General features: G+C 44.9%; 1 protein-coding gene across 2 annotated transcripts in view; it reads left to right on the top strand.

Moving 5' to 3' along the window:
• Positions 1-11,304: 11,304 nt before the first annotated feature.
• The window catches only part of CNOT2 (CCR4-NOT transcription complex subunit 2), an 89,579-nt gene continuing 85,647 nt past the window's right edge, over positions 11,305-15,236 (top strand). Inside the window, exon 1 of one of the 2 annotated variants that reach the window (XM_042792464.1) lies at positions 11,305-11,418. The gene's annotated coding sequence lies outside the window, so the exon portion shown is untranslated. The remainder of the gene's footprint in view (positions 11,419-15,236) is intronic. The other variant, XM_042792461.1, reaches the window with a different exon arrangement.

Below are 15,236 nucleotides of genomic sequence, written 5' to 3'. Positions count from 1 at the left end.
CTGTGGGTGGGTGAAGCCTCAGTGCTCATAAAATGTCTCTTATAAAGGAGAAGTGAAAGACTGTTTGCCCAGTTCAGAGAATACAAATGAGGAATTATTTTAAACTAATTCAATAGCTTTTATTTTTCCCAAACTGCCATAAAATGTAAAATATTTGATAATACTGTAAATAAAATATTATTGCTTGCGCTTTTCCAGGTGAATTTTTACGAGTTACTGCTGTATTATACCACAGGGGTTTTATGTATATGTTACAAATGATAAATTCTTTAATGCATTAGATATGATTAAGCTTATGAAAATGCTTAATCTTGAGTTCAAAAACATGTGGTTTAGCACTAGGATTACTCCCTTCCCTCCAAAAATTTTTTTATCTATAGTATCAGGAAGATCTACTGAAACTAGCATGAGGCCAAGACACAGAAGCCACTTCACAGTAGACTTGAATTAAGATACTTATTTCCTGACAACTAGTGAAAATTTGGTTGTCACCCCGCATTTCTTTATTTACAGCAGCAACAGATAGTGGAATGAATAGTTGAGTCTGGACATTTGCGGCAGAGCAGCCATCTGGAGAAACATAGAGGGAACAGGCTGCTTCTGGGTGTCAGATCCGTCTGGGGAAAGGGCTCAAGCGATCTGCCCCCAGCTGAGCTGGAAACCGATCTGTGCAGCTCCACAGCAGCTGGCTGTCGCGCCAGGAACCTTCCAGGGCAGGTCCTGACCTAACTCACTGCAACCTGGGCTTGGTTAAATACAACCCTTCTAGAGGCAATTAGCAACTCTAGTAATGATAATACCAATAATAGCAATGAAACTTGTCTCCCCAAATCCTGCTTATGAATGCCTATGGGAATTGCAGGTAAGTATATAAATCTACTTCTGTAAATGTGAATTCACTCATGAAGAGTTAAGCCAGCAGCAGTTAATGCTTAGCAATCGGTGTTTCGGTTTCAGCTCAGAGCCGGATGATTTTGGCGATGCGTGTCTCACACTCTACTCCTTTTTATTGCTTTAGTGATTCGACAACCAGAAGCGATGACTACAGATACCACTTTAATGGTTGATAGGACAGTACAACCCCCATCTGCACCAGAGCAGAGAGCAACGCCACCTCAGGTATCCCAAAGGCAGTGAATGACGACTGACTCACGCACTTCACCCTAGAGGGGAGGGAAGAAGCACAAGGGCCAAACATCCCAGCGCTTTGCCATGCAGCGCAGCAAGGCACAGGCTGTGTTCCCAGGATAGGTCCATTTGATGTTTTGCAGGCAGATGCGAGGCCTCTCCCACAGCTCATCCTCCCCGAAAACAACGTAACTTTGTTAGCCGAGCACAGAGACCTAATTATTAGGGCTTCCTGGGCTAAGCAGCTTTTTGTCAGTTTGCAATGTGACTAGCTATGAAAAAAAACAGCCCAAAATACAGCTATCTACCCTCAGGCCGCGATGCTATGGTGGTTCATGCCAGATCTGTGCTCTCCTGGGGCACAGCACAGTCCAGTCCACCCCATGATGGGCTTGCTGATCCAGCCAGAGCTAGCTGACAGCTTTCCCTGATTTTATGTTGACTGCTGAAGAATGGGCAAATACATGGTCTGACATGAAGTTATGCTCTTGATTTGTTACGATGCCTACTGCTACAAAATTAATACATTTACATTTTTTTAAACAAATATGAATCAACAGAAGAGGGGCCACAATCTTTTAGAGTCAATGTTGGGAACTCTGAAGTCAGATTTATTTTCTGAGCACCAACTCTCTTTTCACTGGATTAGCTTGAGAAATCTCCATACATATTCTCAATAAAGAAACACTCAAGGCTGAGTGGAGAAGTTGGGACAGAGTCAGAGTATACCTGGGCTGCTGAAGAAGATGTCTCAGATTATCTCATACTTGTACACTTTTTAAAAAAAATATCATACTCAGCAGCCTTCAGCTAGTATTTTATTTGGGTGCCACTACTGATTGCTAACAAGGATGTGGCAACCACAACTACCCATCACAAAATCTTTTGCTATGCTAACAGTGATAAAAATCCTAAAATTCTTGCTCATGTTTGAATATAAACCATTTGTTGTATTGCTTTTCTCCCTAGGGAACACTTTTCTTGAACTGGAGAGGCCAAGCTAACAGTCCATCTGCAGTCCTGGCCAGCAGCTTTACCCCTGCACTGTAGCTTGGAGAGGAGACTATTACATGACTTTTAGCAAGTCACTTCGGCTCTTTTTCATCATCTCCTCCATTTCTGTCTTGTCTGTTTTGACAGTAAGTGCTCAGGAAAGGACTGTCTCCAGGTACGTATTTATAACACTAGAAGCTTGATCTATGGAGCTCATAACAGCTTTTTATGCTGGTGAGTTTGAAATAAATATGCCTTTATACTAAAAAAATAGACATAACTTAATCAATATGAAAACAGAGGATGTTAGATCTGCTACTTACATTTTAAGAAGCTAATAACAATTTCATGTGAAGAAACTGTTTTCCTGCAGATGATTTTTCCAGTCCTGAAAAAGGCAGGGTCCTTCTGAAATTGTTTTTAGGAATACACATTAGCATTACATAGTTTTGTATCTGGGATCTCCCTATTAAATTAAATCTTGCAATCAAGACAATACTTCCCATTCTCTTATGCCAACATAATATTTCATGACCAGATTTATGATACAGTGCATAAAAGAGAGACCTTCTTACATACTTTCCAAACACAGGCCCTTTATATTTGTGCACAAAATTACTTTTTAGTAAACACATCCTAAATATGCAGAACAAACAATATTTAGGCTTCCCATTTCCGTAAACAGACTGTATAATCTCTCCCAGCTAGCTCTAGCCATCTGAATGCCACACATCCCACCTACGCCAGCCACCCGCAGCCCACAGAGACTCCCACCCTCGGGAGGCAGCAGAAGGAGTAAAAATTCCCTTCTCTCTCCATTGACTTGTAGGAAGACAGGATAAATAGCTTAGACCAGGTGCCTCCTTTTCAGACAGCTAAAGGTGAGATGAACCGTATCCCTAGCTTTCACATTCATCTGACTTAACATCAAAGGAAAAATATAAAAAGTAAAATATATTTGTGTATGTGAGATACATGACTGCTGCCAGTACAGGATAATGTATCCTTTCAGCTATCAGTGTTACACCGTTGCTTAGTTATAAGGGAAAGCGTGTATACCCCATGGACTTGCTGTGAACATAAGCTTGCTGGGACTGTACTTAGAAAAAAAAGAATTTAAAATGTGTGAGGTTGTCTTGGTGGGTCTGTCCCTGTGCCCAGCCCAGCCACCACCTGCCACAGCTTCTGCCTGATAAAGTGCTGCAGAACTGGGGCTTTAATGCTTTCATTTCTAGCTATCACAACAGGTAACAAAATAGGAAACATCCTGGATGTAGAAATCACAATTAAAAGTTTTGCACAATATGACCTACGTGTTTCAGGCTCGTGCTGAAATCTGTGGGGCTCCTCAACAGGCAAAGCAGCTTGCTTGCACAGGACCCACAGCAGGAGTGGGCTCAGATTTCTGTATTAAAAGGATTTGGTTCCTTTTTGCAAGAATTTTTATATCACTCTGTGTGTGATTTCAAAAAGACAGCAAGAAGAGAGAAAGAGATAAATTGAAAGAAAGGGAGACATGAGAGAGAGAGAAGGAGAGAAAGGGAGAAAGTAAGGAAGAGAGGAAGAAAGTGAGAAAGGGAGAAAGTAAGGAAGAGAGGAAGAAAGTGAGAAAGGGAGAAAGTAAGGAAGAGAGGAAGAAAGTGAGAAAGGGAGAAAGTAAGGAAGAGAGGAAGAAAGTGAGAAAGGGAGAAAGTAAGGAAGAGAGGAAGAAAGTGAGAAAGGGAGAAAGTAAGGAAGAGAGGAAGAAAGTGAGAAAGGGAGAAAGTAAGGAAGAGAGGAAGAAAGTGAGAAAGGGAGAAAGGGAGGGAGGGAGGGAGGGAGGGAGGGAGGGAGGGAGGGAGGGAGGGAGGAAGGAAGGAAGGAAGGAAGGAAGGAAGGAAGGAAGGAAGGAAGGAAGGAAGGAAGGAAGGAAGGAAGGAAGGAAGGAAGGAAGGAAGGAAGGAAGGAAGGAAGGAAGGAAGGAAGGAAGGAAGGAAGGAAGGAAGGAAGGAAGGAAGGAAGGAAGGAAGGAAGGAAGGAAGGAAGGAAGGAAGGAAGGAAGGAAGGAAGGAAGGAAGGAAGGAAGGAAGGAAGGAAGGAAGGAAGGAAGGAAGGAAGGAAGGAAGGAAGGAAGGAAGGAAGGAAGGAAGGAAGGAAGGAAGGAAGGAAGGAAGGAAGGAAGGAAGGAAGGAAGGAAGGAAGGAAGGAAGGAAGGAAGGAAGGAAGGAAGGAAGGAAGGAAGGAAGGAAGGAAGGAAGGAAGGAAGGAAGGAAGGAAGGAAGGAAGGAAGGAAGGAAGGAAGGAAGGAAGGAAGGAAGGAAGGAAGGAAGGAAGGAAGGAAGGAAGGAAGGAAGGAAGGAAGGAAGGAAGGAAGGAAGGAAGGAAGGAAGGAAGGAAGGAAGGAAGGAAGGAAGGAAGGAAGGAAGGAAGGAAGGAAGGAAGGAAGGAAGGAAGGAAGGAAGGAAGGAAGGAAGGAAGGAAGGAAGGAAGGAAGGAAGGAAGGAAGGAAGGAAGGAAGGAAGGAAGGAGATGGAGGGAAAGAAAGAAAGAGAGAAAGAGGGAGGGAGGGAAGGAAAGAGGGAAGGAGGGAGGGAGTAAAGAAATAAAATCTTACTTTTCTTCTCTGAAGATGCTACCACTTTTCTCAGTACCGACCCAAGCAAGAAGCAGAGTGAGGCAAGGAGCAGGGCTGCAACAGGAGCCACAGTCTCTGCTGGAGCTGATGGGAGCACAGCAAGACACTGAATTTAAAATTCAGCTTATTTTTGCTGAGAGACATGTCCAACTGGGGAAGCAGCAGACTGCCTCAGTCAGTTTGTCTCCCCATTCAGAGCGGCTACGTTGCTCTCAGATGTGGGCAGCTCCTCCACTAAGAGTATTAAAAATCATGAGCAGGTTTGAAGTAGGAAGAGGTGGGAGATGTTCAAATGATCAAGCATGCAATATGTAGTTGAATTTCTGTATCATGAGGTTTCATAAATAGCTTGGCTGCATGTCCTGAACGGGACAGGAGTAGGGAACCATTCGTGGTATCCAAGTATTTGGGGGCAGTTTTGTCATAGATTAGCATCCTATCAGCTGCAGCAAAACTGAGACCCAGGAAACTTCTGAAGGGTCCTGAGCTGGCATGTGCACATAGTTATATCTCTTGCTGGGCTCTGTAGTGAAGGTGAAGAGCTTAAAAGTAGCTGCTATTGCTCCACTACAGAGCACTATAGTCCATGATACAGCGGGTTTGCTGCTCAGCTGGGAAGGCTCAGTTTCAGCTTCACGATGATAATGGTTATTGGAGTTTCCCAGGCATGCCAGGGGCTGGTTTTATGCAAGCCGGAATGAAAAGTAATTCAATTCAATATAGTGGCTGCAGACACAGATTAGCTTTGATGCAGTAAGTTCCCTCTCTCATCGGCCTAGCAACATGTTGCTCCTTGAATTGGCTAGGGAGGTAAGCAGCAGCTTTGGATTTATGATCTGGGTTTCAGCCTTCATTGGGATGAACAGGCAGATACATCAAGGCTGGCAAGAGCAAAAGAACGTGCTTTTTGCTTTTTCTGCCTAAACCTGTAGTAAACAAGTCTCATTTTAAAACATGAGCTGACGATGGCTTTGGAAAATGAGGTAGCTCAATACCTTCCGAGTCCTCATAAACTTCATTCTGTCCTTGGAACCCAGTGAACCCAGTGACAGGAACAGTCGCCGTGCCTGGCAGCTGGCCTTTGGCCTTACCGCAGGAAAAATGTAACAAACTCTCTGGCAATGTTCAGAGTCATCCAATGTGATGATCAGGACCCCAGCAAAGCTTTCAAAGGAGCTCAGCAGCTGACTCTCCTCTTTAAACAAGCACAAAGCCCAGACGAATGCTTCCGCAGTCAGCAAGCACTCCCAGAGTCTGTCCACGTGTGAAACCATCCACAGGCTGCAGGGCCGGCATGAGACACGGGTGGGTAACAGCACTGCTGGGGAGCCCAAGGACCCTTCTCCAGTCGCCATCAAACTCCTGCCAAGTGGCATAAGTTGGCCAACTTGGACTCCCCAGGCATCCGTGCTTTCCTGGGTCTTCTGTAGCTTCATGCTCCCAGCACTCTGCCCAGTGAGACAGTGAAACTGGAGTCCTCTGGCTTCCAGTGGGATGTCAGCCTATCATCACCTACTTGTAGCTAGAGTTAATTTGTTGGACTCATTAACACTTATTTAGGGTAGAGCACATTTTTGGAAATAGGCCTGACTGACAAACATGAAAAACTGTCAAAAAGCAAGAATGAGAATCCAGCACTTTCCAGCCCTCAGGCTGTTTGCTTTCCTAGATGAGACCTGTTGTAAGGGAAACTAATTCTCCTTTTACCTTAGATACTGAGATTGTTTTCCCCAGGCTGCTGGTTATATATTTGGTGATCATTTTTTTACAAAATTATTGTAATAGCTCTTACTTCCCAGCTTAACTTTTAATTACAACCATCTTAAACATTTAAGTTCATGTTTTTATTAGTAGCGACTGCAGCTTAATGGAGAGACTGTCCAATGTAGCACATATTCATAGTACCTACATCAGTTAGACACATGGGAAAGTCATGTGAGAAAGCCCACAACACTGAAAATAAAACGTTGTCTGTCTTTTGACATGATTTAATAGTTTCAAATGAGAAACAGCACTTCTGACCAGGCAGCTCTCCAATGACCACCAGCAAGAGCACCACGGACTGCAGTCCTGAGAACTGAGATAGGAAGGGTCCCCCTGTCACCACCACTGTAACTCCCGTTTCTCTGGGGATAATCTTGCTTGGCAATGTCAGTCAGCACCTACTTTGGCACCAGCTTGTGTTTCTCTAATACTTTCTCTCCTCTGGAAAACATATTCCCGTCTGCAGCATTATTCTTCTCTTTGTCTTAAGAAATACTTGAAACTGCTGCTATCTCTAATTCTTGATTTATCCTCTCATTTACTAGCACTCTGGCAGACCTCTTAGTTGCTATACAGCAGCATGAAGCTTCTTATTTTTGGAAAATTTTACGTTTTATCTCCTGTTTGGGGTCATATTATTTTCCAGAATTGGCAGATTTCTTTTTAAACTTGGTTATTTTTTTTCTCCCAATGCTCTGGTATAATTAGCACTAAATCAGACACTGAAGGCACTACAGCAGAAGGCTGAGATAAGGGTTTCCTGATAGTAAAAATACAAGAGACTGAGATGAAGATACTTCCGCTCCCAATATTCCCTCCTGGAAACTACAAATCCAGCAGATGAGAGGCCATCTGTGTGGATACCTTGTGATGCATTTTAACACAAAAACAGTAATGGAGCTGCACTTCTAGGGCTTCCCTTGCCAGCAGCCATCCCTGGAAATCCCCTGTAGGAGTGAAAGGATAGATAAGGACAGTGCCATGGAAACAGCTGATCCTTCCCTTACCTTTCCTAAAAAACCTAGAAATTGGAGACTAACTTGCAAAAGTCAAACTAACCAATTAAATCCTCCGAATTCTAGGTATTTTGTGCTCCATTTTAGTGTAATAATTAAGAATTATGAGAAAATACATTAAGGAAATGAGAAGTCTTAGTGCTTTTACTCTTGAAAAAAATGTTTTAACACCTCTTTGTGCTCAGATCTTTAATATCAGATTTAATGTACACTTTGACACACCTTCATCCTTGTGTTTTAGAAATATTTACAAAATTAAATAGGCTATATTATGAAAAAATATCTAGTATTCTTCTAGGGCAAAGATTAATGCAGAGCAGTGCTGTAAGCCTACAGCCTTCTTCCAAAGAAGGCAACTGACAGACTTCTGAGTATCATGCAAGACAAGACATCCATGAGAAGCTGCCGCTCCCGATTCATGTCTCACACAGGTGTGAGTTCAGCAGAAATCAGAAATCTTTGCCTCCTTCAGAAGTGGGATGTCACTGTTTTGGCTAATCAAGTGCACCTTGCAATTGAGAGGCACTGTCTTCTGGTTCCAGCTGTTTATTCCAAGAGATTCAAACCCTAATCTGAGAAAATAAAATAGAGCCTGTTTCACCACTGCTGGAAAGCTGCTAACCTTTGCTCTAGGTGATTCCTGATGAACACTGGGACAATCTGTAGGTGGAAGAAGGAAAGACCCTTGCTGTGCTACAATGCTCTTCTTTGCTCTATTTAAAAACAAGGTTGGCTACTCACCATGTTCTGCCTCCACTCACGATCAAGGATGGTGGTTGTACTATGACTAATTTAATTTTATGTTTTGGCAAAGTGGAACACCCTAACTGTGCCCTGCACATACTCTAGGCAATTTGCCTTCCTCCCACTTCTGTGACTGCATTGTCTGCAGCTACCGGTGACACTTTGAATGGAGCCAAAGAGCATCCACAAACTCTCTGGAGCAAAGTCTCAGAAAAAAACACAGAGAATTTCCAGGAAACACCCAGAGCCGTGGCAATAAAGCATTTGGGGATTCTGAGCACATCTGTCTCTCTTGATGACATCTTTGCAAATTTTCCAGCCAGACGCTGTAAGCTTTTAGCCCTCTGTGGGCATTAGCTGAAGCAACAGTGGCTCGCTGGAAGTCCAAATGGCTACTAGATGAGTGTCATGACTGCTTCAGAACACGCACATTATGGCCCCAGATTTCATGAAGATTAGGTAGAGAACTGTGGGGATCGACTTTAGCAGCACCACATGAATTGTTGACTGCATGGGCCTGCAGATGCAATCACCGGCAGGACAGGTTTTCCAGACTTGCTGCCATCGTGTACTACAGTTCCTTTGCTTGTGCTGTCATAGACAAGTTTACAGATTGACTCCTATAGACGTTTGTATATTGATTAAAAAACAATGTGTACCAGCCTAGTCTGTGAAATAAGTCAATAAAAAAAAAAAAAAAGAGAGACTATTAATTAAATGAGATTAAAAATAAAGAATGTGTATCTGTTTGTAGTCAAAGACTTAGACAAAGAGGTCAAACCATACCATATAAGGTTCAAAACAGATTAGGGGTGTTCACACACGATTAGCAGCCATTGCATTAAATCAGCTCAGGACACCAATCTGAACCTATGTGAAACAGGCCTCACTGTTGTAGAAAAATGTATTGAGCCAAGACTAAAAGTAGCAAATGTATGAACACATACATGACAATGCATCCTCTTTAGCGGCTTCAAAGGTTATTTTAAAGCATTAAAATGCTAACAGCTTTCACTTTCTTTAAGAAAACAAATGAGGAAGTTGAATGCACACCTTCTACAGCCACAGTGATGAGGTTCCTCAACTAAACACACAGTTTTAGGCAAAAGGGCAGGTTATATCTTTTTTAATTAACAGAATTTAAATCACAATTTACACATATTGTGATTGCTAGTTAGGTTTTTATACTAAACTAACCAGCCTAAGACAAGAATATTGCTTTTTTGTTTTTTTCATTCTCCAGCTCTGTTGAACTATACAGGCTTCTTGTCATATAAATGTTAACTGATTTGCATGTAAACTGTAATTTTGTAATGGACAGAGACACCAGTCCACATAGATGCAATGACAATGTCAGGTGCTTAGTTTACTTGCATCACATCATTGGGTATTGTGAAGTCTTAAATGACTTCTCTTTTGGGAAAATATAAAGAAACCCTAGCTTTTGAAAAAGAAACTCAGACCACTGAAGTGTAAAATGAAACATGATGAAGCAAAGTGTTTATAAATGGGTGTAAAAGGGTCAATCAGACTACAGAAGAGCTTATTTAACAACAGTAAAGATTAATAAGATTCATTACTGTTTTCAGTCTAAAAGTACTGCCTTTATATCTGTCATGTGGTATAAAGAAATCCTTGATTTTTGACTGAACAGCAAAAGTACTCCAGAGGTTCATATATACTCAAAACAGGATGTCACGGTGTTTTATAATGGTTTGTTTATAACAAACGCATGAAGATTTCAGTGGTAAAAGTTAAAATTACTAGAATAATAAAATGCAATATTCTCCTGGACACAGTCTATAGTCATTTCAATGATGTGGCACCCATGTTCACCACGCAACTGTGCTGCGCAAAAAGGTGGTGGCATTAAGAAACTGGTTTCCTAGCTTAGATGACTCTGTTCTTCCATCTTCAAAACAGGTTTATGTTGACAGAGATGTTACTGTAGTTTTAATGTTTCTGTAGTGTTGTATAACCCACTGAACACCTATTTTTTAAATTGCGTGGAGCTCCAAAATCACACCTGAGTACACGTGAAGTTACTGAAAGAAGCCTGCTATTTCTACCAAAGTATTATACTATCATGTTTTCGTTTGATTTTTAAAACTTTATCACGATTTCATAACAAAATGAAAGTAGAAGCGCCATTAGTTTTCTTGAGGGAGCAGAGAAGCCAGTTCACAAATAATGCTTGTGCACAGCCTTAATGAAACGTGTAATTTACATTATGAATGTTTTGTGCATCTTCTATACTTGAGCCATTGCTGTAACATACATGTTTTCAGGATGAATGTAAAAGAAAAAAAAAAAAAAAAAAAAAAAAGTCCAGTTGGGCCATTCTTGACAATCCTTTTCCACTCTAATAACAGATGAAAGTGGACAGCAAGGCCTGTCTGCCCAACGCCAACTTCAGCGGCTGCGAAAACACAGACTTTTGCACAATTTACCCAAGCGGGGCGGCTGCCGGGGATGGGGTGGCCTCACGGGCCCCACAGCCCCCCCTGCACTCCCGGGGGGCTCCAGGCTCCGCAGGGTGAGAAGAGCGGGGAGCCCCCGGTGCCGCCGGGCCCCGCTCGCCCCGACACCCGGCCGGCAGCGCCCAGCCTACGCGCCGCCTTTCCCCCCCCTCACAACACGGGGGGGGGGGGGGGGTCGGGAGCCCCGAGTCCCGCCGGCCGGCAGCGCCCAGCCCGCGCGCCGCCGTCCCCCCTCCTCCGACCCCTCATAAAACGGGGGATCGGGAGCCCCGAGTCCCCCCGGCCGGCAGCGCCAAGGCCCGCGGGGCCCGGGTCCGGGCGCTGGGCCGCGTCTCCCGCGGGTAGGCGGAGGGAGCGCAGCCGAGCGAGCCTCGCTCCTGCTGCTGCTCCTTCTCCTTCCTTCCTTCCTTCCTTCCTCCCTCCTTCCTTTCTTCCTTCCTTCTTTCCTCCTCCTCCTCCTCCTCCTCCCCCCCGTGCCCCTCGGCCCCTCCGCGCCGCTCCCCGCGGGGCCGGGCGCTGCGGCGGCGCTTGCCCCCGCCCCTCGGCGCTGGCTGCCGGGCCGAGCGGCGGCGGGGTCACGGCGGCGGCGGCCGGGTCAGAGGGTAAAGGTTGCTCCCCCAGCATCCTCCGTGCTGGATACTCAGCCATCTTGGATCCGCGGGACAAGAAAATTCATGCGGTGAGTCCGGCCCCGGCCGCCCCCTCCCCGGCCCCCGCCGCCGCCCCGGGCCCCTCCACCAGCCCCGGCCCCAGCCCGATGAGGGAGGGCCGGGCGGTGGCGCGGCCCGCGGCGGGGCTTCGCGGGCCTGGGGCTGTCCCGCCGGGTTTCCGTTTGCTTTTGTCTCCGAGGGGGGGAACGGCGGGGGGGGGACGGGGGACGGGACGCGCGGCGCCCGAGCCGGGAGTGCAGCCGCAGGCCCGACCCCGGCCCGCCGCCCCCCGCCCTCCTCCGCCGCCGCGGGCGGCGGCGGCGGCCGCCGGGGCGCCTCTCCGAGGCCGCGGCCCAGCGGTGCCTGGGCCCCCGCATCCTCGGCGGCCGCCGCTGGCAGTTCGCCCCGCGGCCCGCTCGGCCCGCCCGGGACGGCTCCTTCCCGCCGCCGCCTCGCTGCGCGCCCCGGGCCTAGCGGCGGCCGCCTCCGCGCCCCCCCCTCCCCCGCCGCCCCCCCCCCCCCCCCAGCCTCACACACACACCACCCCGCCCCCCCCGCCGCCACCGAGCCCGGCTCCGCGCTGCCGTGGGGGTGCGCGGCCGCCCGGCCCCCGTCCGCCGCCTTCCCCCGGGCCCGGCGCCGGGGCAGCGCACCCTGCCCACCCACGGCCGGGGCCGCCGCCGTCCCGCTGCCGGGCGGCGCCGGGCTGCGCCGGAGCGGCTTTGCGGCCTGCTCCGCCGGCCCCCGGCAAGGCCCGGGGGGGAAGAAGGAGGGTGAGACGGGGGATACTGCTGGCTGGTTTTCTGTCAAAAAAAAAAAAAAATTTTTTTTTTTTTTTTTTTCTTTCGCCCGCGCCTTTTCCACTCTTCTCTCGGCAGCGGTTAAGGTGATGTGTAAACAGGTTCTGGTGGGTCCCTCAGACGTGTTTGTAAAACAAACTTGAAACGGACCGAGCCGCTTTCCCGAGCCGGTGCCCCCCGGAGGAGGGAGCCGGCCTTCCCCTGCCCACCGGGGCGGCGGTTTGCAGTTTTGGCGTGAACCCGGCTCGGGGCGGGGGTGAGGTGGGACAGGGTGACAGATTAGAGAGGAGAGGGGGACGCTGGAGTGGTGGGGGAAGGTGCGAGAGGCAGTGTTTATGCTGTAGTTAGTGTAGGTAGGCTCCTGATGGAAGCAAGGATGTGCTTACAAGTATCCTAGGTTTAGCATTTCTGTTTTGGGGTGTTTTTTTGGGTGAAGTTACAGGTAACGTTGTTTTGGAGGTTTTGTAATATGAGAAAATGAAAACATGCTTGTGTTAGATGTGGATCAGCACCTCTTGCTGCTGATCCACATCTGACATGGGCATGTTTTAATTTCTGCTGTCTGTGTTACCAGGGAGAAACTTGTTTCCAACTTTGCACTATCTTATCCCCAGGGGAAGATAAGAACTTTTTGCGTCTCCTTCTTGCATATGTATGTGTGTGTGTGTGTGACCTGAGTGTGCAAAGGAGACGTTCCTGTGTGCCTGCACGGCAGTAACATCTGGTGCTGGTGGCCGGGAGCTGGTCTTAACTCTTCAGCTGGGGAAGGGAGTTTAAGATGATCAAACCTGCTGTCACATCAGTTAGTGGAAACCTTTATGTTTCTGGAAACTTGGATATGTCTCAGACTGCTAAGACTTGTAAAGACCTGCAAGAGCAAAACAATTGTTTAGGTTTATATTGCAAGGGCGTCTTTGCTTGGACCTGAAAGAATTGGGGTGTGTGTGTTGATGTACTCTGAGTTCTCTTATAGTGACATGTTAATAGAACACAGCTCGCAAGATCCAGTTTTATGATACTGAAGACTGTATGTGTCCAATGCCTCCCCCTCTCCCCCCCCCCCCCACAATTTCCCATATTGTTTATGTTGAGAATTCAGGTGGTGTGCTAAACTTCAAGGTGTCAACTGCTTCTGATTTTAGGAAAGGATTTGAATACTTGCTATCATGAGCTGACTGACTTGACTTGCAAGTGTATTTCCGTTTCACTTTCAGGAAGCTGTTGATAAAGCTAAGAGTGTAGTAGTAGATAAACCTTGTCTACACGTCTCTTCTAGAAACTTAATATTGCTGTCACAGTAGTCATTGTTATTGTAACCTGTTTGTGTGTCAGTTCTACCAACAAATGAAAGCAAAAACCCTTGGCTAAGAACTGAAAATAAAAAAAATCTCTGGAATTCATAAAGTATTGATTTTAATTCTTTTAGAAATAATTTAATTTTAGAGAATTGGTATTCAGTGGAAAAAATAGGGCAGGTAACACGTCCTGAAGTTTGATGCTAAAGCCTTGTCCCATAAGTGGCTGCTTGCACCTGAAAAATCTCGGTCTCTACCTCAGTCCCTTCATATGAAAGTTGCGTGTGCCTGCAGTGGAATGGTAGCTCTCAGAAAGTATTTCTGATGTATTTGCTATACTTCTAAATGTGTTTCTGTCTAGATAGAGATTAACTCTGGAATTAGAAATGTTATTGCATTTTTAGCCTCTGCTGTAGCTTTTAAAAAAATTTTACTTGTTTTTATGTTGGTGCAGGGATCTGTCTGTTGTGTAGTAATTGCAAAGTTGTAAACTCGTTATAGCTTTAAAGCAGTCTTGTATCATAACTTTGTTTATTCAATAATATCTTGTACCTCCGTGTTGTTCTTAACTCAAAAGTGAATAGAATTTAAAAAGTACGCCACAGTTTCTTGCACCTGGTTTTCTGACTTGATCTGGAAACTTAAGAGAAACATTGTATTGCTTGTTTTCTTATGAGGTAGTATAGAAAGTGTGCCCAAGCTTCCAAGTACAGAATTTTGTTCTAAAGTAAGTAGATCCTTGTATTTAACTTTTTTTTTTTTTTTTAATGATGTCTTCCCTTAAAGCTATAATGTACTTGAATACAAATTTTTAAAAGGTACTTTAAAAAATGTGTTCTTAAAAAAAAAAAAATTAAAAATTCTTAAGTTCTTGGCAGAATATTTGCTGTATTTGTTGTATGTGTTTCTAAACGTTAGCTTAGATAAAAAACTCTGTGCCAGTTTATGTAGAAGTGCAGTAGTGTAGTAAGTCAAAACAATATTTCTTTTCGCCACAGATTTAAACGATTGGTCTCTAAGTGATACAATCTTTCTCTTTTTTTTTAGAAAATTATAACTAATACAGTGGATACGTGCATTACAGTGATTGTTGTCAAAAGCCAGGAAGTTCAAGTTATGTTAACTTTGCTTCACCTGGGCTTTTGAGGTATAAATAAATAAAAATTGTATGTAAACATTCTTCTACACAACAGAGAACTGTTTTTTTTTTTATTGCTTGAAATTTGTCCTGATGTCTCAGATACACTGTACTGAGCAATTCAAAATGACCTGTTTCAGTTGTGTTTCCTGAATAGAGTTGACTTTTTTTTTTAATTTTCAAATGTGCTTTAGTGCAGATGTTCTGTGTTTGTGTGTGTTGCATTGGTCTCCTGACCCAGGTTCCTGTAAAAACATACGAACAACTGAAAGTTTGTGGGTAGTCTCATTGACTTAAAAGCACCTACTCACATGTTGACAGTTAACTTCGTGTGTGAGAGTTTTCAGGATGGATGCTGAATGTTGACAGTTACTCTTCTTTTATTGCGCATTATAACAGCGTAGGAAGAATCATGTCAAATTAAATTATTGCACAGTAGGATGTTCAAAATTGTTCTTATGGAATTATTTTTATTGTTTTTAGAAATGGTGTGTATACCAAACATGGTATGGGCTAATCAGTGAGAGATTTTTACATAAGATATAAAATACTTTTTATTTTTGCTGATACAAACATGAAAGGAACCATAAAATGTCCAGATTGCTTTTAATTTA

The sequence above is a fragment of the Tyto alba genome, unplaced genomic scaffold (assembly GCF_018691265.1).
Source record: "Tyto alba isolate M040663 unplaced genomic scaffold, T.alba_DEE_v4.0 Super-Scaffold_2, whole genome shotgun sequence".
In the NCBI taxonomy this organism is placed as follows: domain Eukaryota; kingdom Metazoa; phylum Chordata; class Aves; order Strigiformes; family Tytonidae; genus Tyto; species Tyto alba.
Note: the sequence above shows the minus strand (reverse complement) of the source record. Positions and strands in the feature narration are given on the sequence as shown.